The 6,934-nt window shown below is 45.2% G+C and overlaps 1 pseudogene; it reads left to right on the top strand.

Annotated features, from left to right (window-relative positions):
• Window positions 1-3,076: 3,076 nt before the first annotated feature.
• Window positions 3,077-6,168, top strand: LOC136481276 (receptor-like protein EIX1; annotated as a pseudogene).
• The last annotated feature ends 766 nt before the right edge of the window (window positions 6,169-6,934 follow it).

Genomic DNA, 6,934 nt, shown 5'->3' with positions numbered 1-6,934 from the left:
TCTGGCCAAATCGCCCGGGGGCTCGGGGCTACACCCGCGGGTGCGCTCGCATGCACACACCGTCAAAACAAAAAACCCCCAGACGATTCTACCCGAATCGCCTAGAGGCTCGGGGGCTCCTGTCAGGTTCATAAACCCGGGGTCCCCCATGGATCGGCTTCCCAATAAAAGGCTCGGCCCAGCAGACAACGTTGCGAACGACGCGCAACTCCTAGGCCGGCCCAAATACCTAAACGACAGGCTAGAGGGGCGATCCGATCTCCGACCGGAAGGCCTGTCCGAGGAGGCCTGGCCGAGGAGGGACGACGTCGCTTCCGACTCAGGTCCGCCTCTCCGACCGGAGAATTCGTTTCCGACTTCGGCGCACCTCTGGACGGACTCTCCGACCAAAAGGCCTAGCCAGACACCTCTTCCGACTTCGACCCGGGTCTCCAACCAGGGATGCATCGAACTCCTACTTACAGCTCGTCTCCGACTGGCGTGATCAGAGCCGACTGGGACCAACCGACCAGGGACGCCCGCTCGGTGAGGACCAGGAAACGGACGGAACAAGTAAGGCAGGGCACTCAAGTCAACCGCAATACCGCGGACCGTACTCTATACACCTGCTGGACAGTACCAACATGGCATGTCAGATGGGTACCCTGCACCCTTTCTGGCATGTCAGAACCCAAGCAGTGTTGTGGGCGCCGACATTTGCCCTACAGTGTTGTTGGCGCCATCAACTCCCATACCGGACAAGACACGGTAAGGCTCCCCTTCACATGTCCCTGGGCATCAACAGTGTGGTGGGCGCCGGAATTTACCCTACTAGGTGAGCACGGTAAAACCCCTCACATGCCTCTGGGCATCAACAGTATAGCAGGCACCAACATCTGTCATACCGGAAGAAGACGACGCAACCTCCCACATGCACCTGACATTTACAGTGTTGTGGGCACTTAAAATCATCTTGTACCCGACGGCGTGGGCAACAAGGCTTGGCACACGTACACTCTCTCTCTTGTAAAGCCATCCCCTTCATCTATAAAAGGGGATGCGCTCTCTCCCAAAAAGAGATCAGTTCACTTAGATCGATTCAACACACGACAACAGAACCACCAGGTTCTGACCTCGAGCACACGCTTGAACACTTAGAACATAGCAGAGTTCCTGTCTCTCCCGGTCCTTCAGACCAGAGTCCGACCGGACCTCTTGTAACCCCCATCTTTCTCCTTATCGTTTGTAACCCCACTGCCAACTTCGAGCACCTGGGCTCAGGAATAAAGTCACCGACCGTCTCAAACTGGACGTAGGGCACGTTGCCTGAATCAGTATAAACCCTGTGTCATTGAGTGCTAGGCCACATCCGATCACAACGTACGGCAAAACTATAAATATTTACGTGTTGGTCACTTTCTGCACCGACAAAGGGAGTATGAAAGAAGTGAGATGACCAAATTTATCTAGTTTCAACCGTTATAGTATGTCCGTTGTCTGATTTGGTAATTGAAGGTTCAAAATCAGGCTGGCATGTTACGTGTATGTAGGAAAATATTCTATCTGTCAAAAAAATAAATTCTTACTTTTCGAGAAGTCAAATAGTTTAAAGTTTGATCAAAGTTAAAAAAAATACTAACATTGATGATACAAAATAAATATCATTAAATTAATTATTATGGAATATATTTTTGTAGTAAATCTAGTTGGAGATATAAATGTTAATATTATTTACTATAAACTCAGTTAAACTTAATCTACTTTATAAATGTTAATATTATTTATTATAAATTTAGTTAAATTTAAGCTACTTTGATTGGTACATCGCTCATAGTTATATTATTTTTAAGAGGGAAGGAGTACATTTTACTCAATATTAAATAGCACTGCATTTCCTACGTGGACTGCGAACAAAGTAGATGTCGGCATATGGTGACCGTTGATGCCTACGTGCAGTGCATGCGCCAGCTGGTGCAAAATTTCCCGGCCTTGCATGTACGGTACGATGACTTTTCTCCATCCGAGGTCATTTAAAAAATTCGAATTCGAATATACAAGTACTTCAAACTATTTTCTAGGACCAAGAGTCTAACCATAATATAACTCTTTAATTAGATACTTAATCTAATTAGCTAGTTAATGTTGCTATTTGTACTTTATTCTTTGTCTTTCCTCCATATTAATTTTTAATAGCATCTTATATAATTAAGAATTAGGTCTTTCTATTGTTTTATCTCCATCTCTTCTTTTTATTGTTGCCTAGTAAAGATCTTCGTCGCCACTAAGACACCCTCTAATTACCTAGTTAATTTTGATTAGTGCTTTGCTCCCTCAGAATTGGTCCAATGATATCTATATTATTTAGAGTAAGTCTTCATGTTACCGGTTTGAACGGCCTCCCTATATTTAAATGGTGGCTCCGCCTTTGACCACACGTCAGTGACGGAGCGGGTATTGACCGTCGAGAGTCCTCTATAGTTGTGACGAAGAAAATACAGATACAGATAGTGAGTGTAGCTAGTACAGATAGTTGTTACCGGTTATGTGTACAAATGTTTTTTTTTTTGTTATGTATATATACAATCGATTTATTTGTATTTCGTCGTACATAATTGTTAGCGGTTTGAACAGTCTTCCTATATGTAAATCTTGGCTCCGGCCGCCTCTAACCACAGGGCAATAATCGATGATAATCTTGGCTCCTGTAGAGGCAGTCAAGCCGACGCCTGACCGCTTCTACACGACCGGGACAGTAAGCTTTTGTGAGGGGATGAGAGGCAGAGGCAATAATCGAATCGATCCATGACCGGGACGCTGGGCGACGGAGGAGTACTGTACTGTAGAGGCAGTCAAGCCGCCTTCCCCACCCAATCCAATCCGCGTCGGAGGAGTGCGCGTGGGCCTTCACGAAGATGCCTGACCGCTTCTACACGGAAGGTGACCGACGACCTCAAGTATGTTGACCTCTCTGGCATACCATTCTACGGTGGCTGCAGTATCTAGATCTTTCCAATTCCAACTTGATCTGCGGTATCCTCTGCATCCGTCTACTATAATAATAACACAACACTCTCACTCCAGAACGGATCCACTCTGACTCCAGAACTGATATATCCTGCCATTCTCTTCTACCATGCATCGCCTAGCCGCTGCCATGCTCGTGTTGCTCTGCTGCTGCTGCTTGTTCCTCGCCACGCAGCAGCAGCAGCTCCAGCCAGCCGCCGGTGGTAACAGAGCGAGCCCGAGTTGCATACCACACGAGAGGGACGCCCTGCTGGCATTCAAGCACGGCGTCACCAGCGACCGTCGCGGCGTCCTCAGCTCGTGGCGGCGAGACGGTCGCCACGACGAGCAAGACTGCTGCCGGTGGAGAGGCGTCCGGTGCAGCAACCAAACTGGCCACGTCCACGAGCTTCGACTTGGAGGGCCCTCCATCTTTGAGAGCCCTCCATCAAATAATTTGGCCGGCCAGATAAGTCCTTCTTTGCTTGCTCTGGATCACCTAGAGCACCTTGACCTCAGCTGGAATTATCTAGCAGGGCCAACGGGTCGTCTTCCCGAGTTCTTGGGCTCTCTAAAGAATCTCAAGTATCTTAACCTCTCTGGCATACCATTCTACGGTGGCGTGCCTCCCCAGCTTGGCAACTTATCAAGGCTGCAGTATCTAGATCTCAGCTGGAATGATATAGATCTTTCCAATTCCAACTTTAGGGGAGGCACGAACTCGACGGATCTCTCATGGTTAACACACATTCCTTCCATACAATATCTTTACTTGGACGGAGTGAACCTCAGCACAGTAGCGGATTGGCCTCGTGTCATGAATATGCTTCCTTCTTTGAGGGCCCTCCATCTTTCATTCTGCTCTCTTGCAAGCGCAAACCAGTCGCTGCCACACCTGAACCTTACAAATCTTGAGGAGCTCGATGCCTCCGGGAACTCCTTCCACCATCCAATGGTGACCAGCTGGTTCTGGAACATAACAAGCCTTAGATTCCTTTACCTCAGATGCACTTGTATGTACGGTCAATTTCCGGATGCTCTTGGAGACATGACATCCCTTCAAGTCCTTGATCTTTCAGATATTTATTATGATTGTGATTATCAAGATGATGACAAGAACATGCGCAGCATGACCATGGATCTGAAGAACCTATGCAATTTGGAGGTCCTGAAACTTAGATGCACTCTCTTATATGGTGACGTAGCTGAGCTGTTTAGGAATCTATCTCTATGTTCACCCAACAAATTGCAAGAATTGGACCTCGGTTGGAACCATTTAACCGGGATGTTACCAAGATGGATGGGGCAATTCATGAGTTTGGTGGTTCTGGATCTAGGTGGGAACTACATCACAGGACATGTTCCATATGAGATTGGTAAGCTTAGTAATCTGACCCATCTTGATCTAAACAGAAATAAACTGGATGGCACGATAACTGAGGAACACTTTGCTAGTGCAAGGAGCTTGCAAGAAATAGACTTGTCATATAATGCCCTCAAGATTGAGATCAGCTCGGACTGGCAACCACCATCTACATTAGAGTATGTATCCTTTGCATCCTGCCAGATGGGCCCACTGTTTCCTGGGTGGCTTCAGTGGAATGTGAGCATCGCCTATCTTGATATCTCGAGTGCAGGTATAGCTGATAGCCTTCCACAGTGGTTCTCCGATGCCTTTTCAAATGTCGAATTCATGAACATCTCCAACAATCAACTCAACGGAACTTTGCCGGCTGATATGGGCTCCATGTCACTTCAGGAACTCTACCTCAGTTCAAACAAATTAACTGGTCAGATACCCACGCTGCCACCAAACATAACGTCGTTGGACTTATCCAATAACTTGTTGTCATAACTCACTGGTCACTCTGCTGTTGGATCCGCCAATCTAAAATCGTTGTCTTTGCTCTCCAACCGACTCACTGGTCATATTCCTGAATCTTTTTGTAAATATCAGCAATTAGTTGTGTTGGACTTATCTAATAATTTTTTGGAGGGAGAACCACCGTTGTGCCTCGGGGTAATGGAATATATGGAATTTGTAGCCTTAAGTAACAATAGTTTGTCAGGAAAGTTCCCGTCTTTTCTGCAAAAATTGACAAATGTACACTTCCTAGATTTGTCTTGGAACAAATTCTCTGGAAGATTGCCAATGTGGATTGGAAGCTTAACATCATTAGGAGTTATACGATTAAGTCACAACAAGTTCTTTGGTAGCATTCCAATGAACATCACAAACCTTTCTTGCCTTCAGTACATGGATCTAAATAACAATAAAATATCAGGCTCTCTGCCGATCTACCTATCAAATCTTAAATTTATGACAAACACATCCATGATGCCTTGTTATGGCAGCCGTGAGACAATTTATTTTGATCTTAATAGTTTGTCTATGGTCTGGAAGGGGCAGGAATTGAACTATGGTTCCATTCAAAGAATTGTGGAGACAAGTATGACGAGCATTGATTTATCTTCAAACGACTTAACTGGTGAAATTCCAGAAGAAATAGTTGTTCTTGATAAACTTGTGAATTTGAATCTCTCAAGGAACCACTTGACTAGAGTTATTCCAAAGAAGATCGGGGAAATGCGATCACTGCAATCATTGGACCTCTCGAGGAACATGCTTTCAGGGGAAATACCAGCCACTCTGTCCAATCTGACGTTCTTAAGTTACTTGGAATTATCATACAACGATCTTACAGGAAGAATTCCATCGGGAGTACAACTTGATACCCTGTATGCAGAGTATCCATCTATGTACATTGGCAACATCGGTCTTTGTGGACATCCTCTTCAAAACAATTGCTCGAGTGAGCGTCATGCACCAAAGCAAGGTGGCCTGGGAAGAACTGAAGAAGGTTATGGGATACCATTCTTTTATCTTGGACTCGGGTGCGGCTTCATGGTTGGTACATGGATTGCATTTGGTGTTTTGTTGTTCAAGAGAAACTGGAGAATTGCTTGCTTTCGACTCTCGGACAAGTTGTACAACAAAGTATATGTCGTTGTTGCTACATGGGCAAGAGCAAGACAAACACAAACTGATTAGCAAGCATGAAGCAAAGGCGATGGTCGGCGCTTCAACTAAAATTAGCCAATGCATGCATGTATGAATAATGGAAGTGGGAGAGAAGTCTGTTCAGGAGTGCTTTGAATTTTGTTACTACCAGTATTACATATTGCCATGGTTTTCTTTACGAAATGAAGATTTGTGTGTCTGCGTTTATCTCTTATATCATGTAATAAACTGAGAACCGACACTTGATCATTGGCCAACATTAGTGTCTGTTGTACAAGATAGATATTAGTTGTTAGTATATAGATAATATAAGTATGTTGTAAACTCTGGCTGATCTTTAGGATGTTGGTTTGTAGTCTGTACAAGACATTCGCCTGGTCAGCTCAGGGCGCTATATAACACGTAGACGCGGCCTCTACAGAGGTTAACATGCTTCACCAAGTTTTACAGTAATAATTATTTCCTTATGATGATGAACATTAAGACATGGTCAATCAATTCCATGTAGCGCTTCAGGCGGCACTACATCATCGGTCCCTATGGGCCATGGTAGTAGGATCCGGTAACCTGAATACGACCTATCGTTGCATGTTCCACGCTCATCGTCCACATTTGGGCTTGTTTGGCTGCACCCGTATCCACCTTAGTTCACGTGTGTTGAAGTAGATTGAGGTGAATACAATGTGCAGCCAAACAAGGCTTGGCGTGCCGTGAAATTTTAGTGTACCTAGGCGAGGGATGATATGAATCAAAATATCATGGTCTCATCTGCAACCAAAGTGTTACATATAAGCAACATTCACTTACCATACACATTGAACAAGAAAGCAGAGAATAAGGAGAGCAAATTTCTCAGAAATTGAAGAGCCCAAGACATGAGCACCGCTTAACTGGTGGAGCAGTAGTATACTACTACACCTGCAGTACCGC

Source organism: Miscanthus floridulus, chromosome 9, assembly GCF_019320115.1.
Source record: "Miscanthus floridulus cultivar M001 chromosome 9, ASM1932011v1, whole genome shotgun sequence".
Classification (NCBI taxonomy): domain Eukaryota; kingdom Viridiplantae; phylum Streptophyta; class Magnoliopsida; order Poales; family Poaceae; genus Miscanthus; species Miscanthus floridulus.
This window is presented reverse-complemented; position numbering and strand designations above follow the sequence as displayed.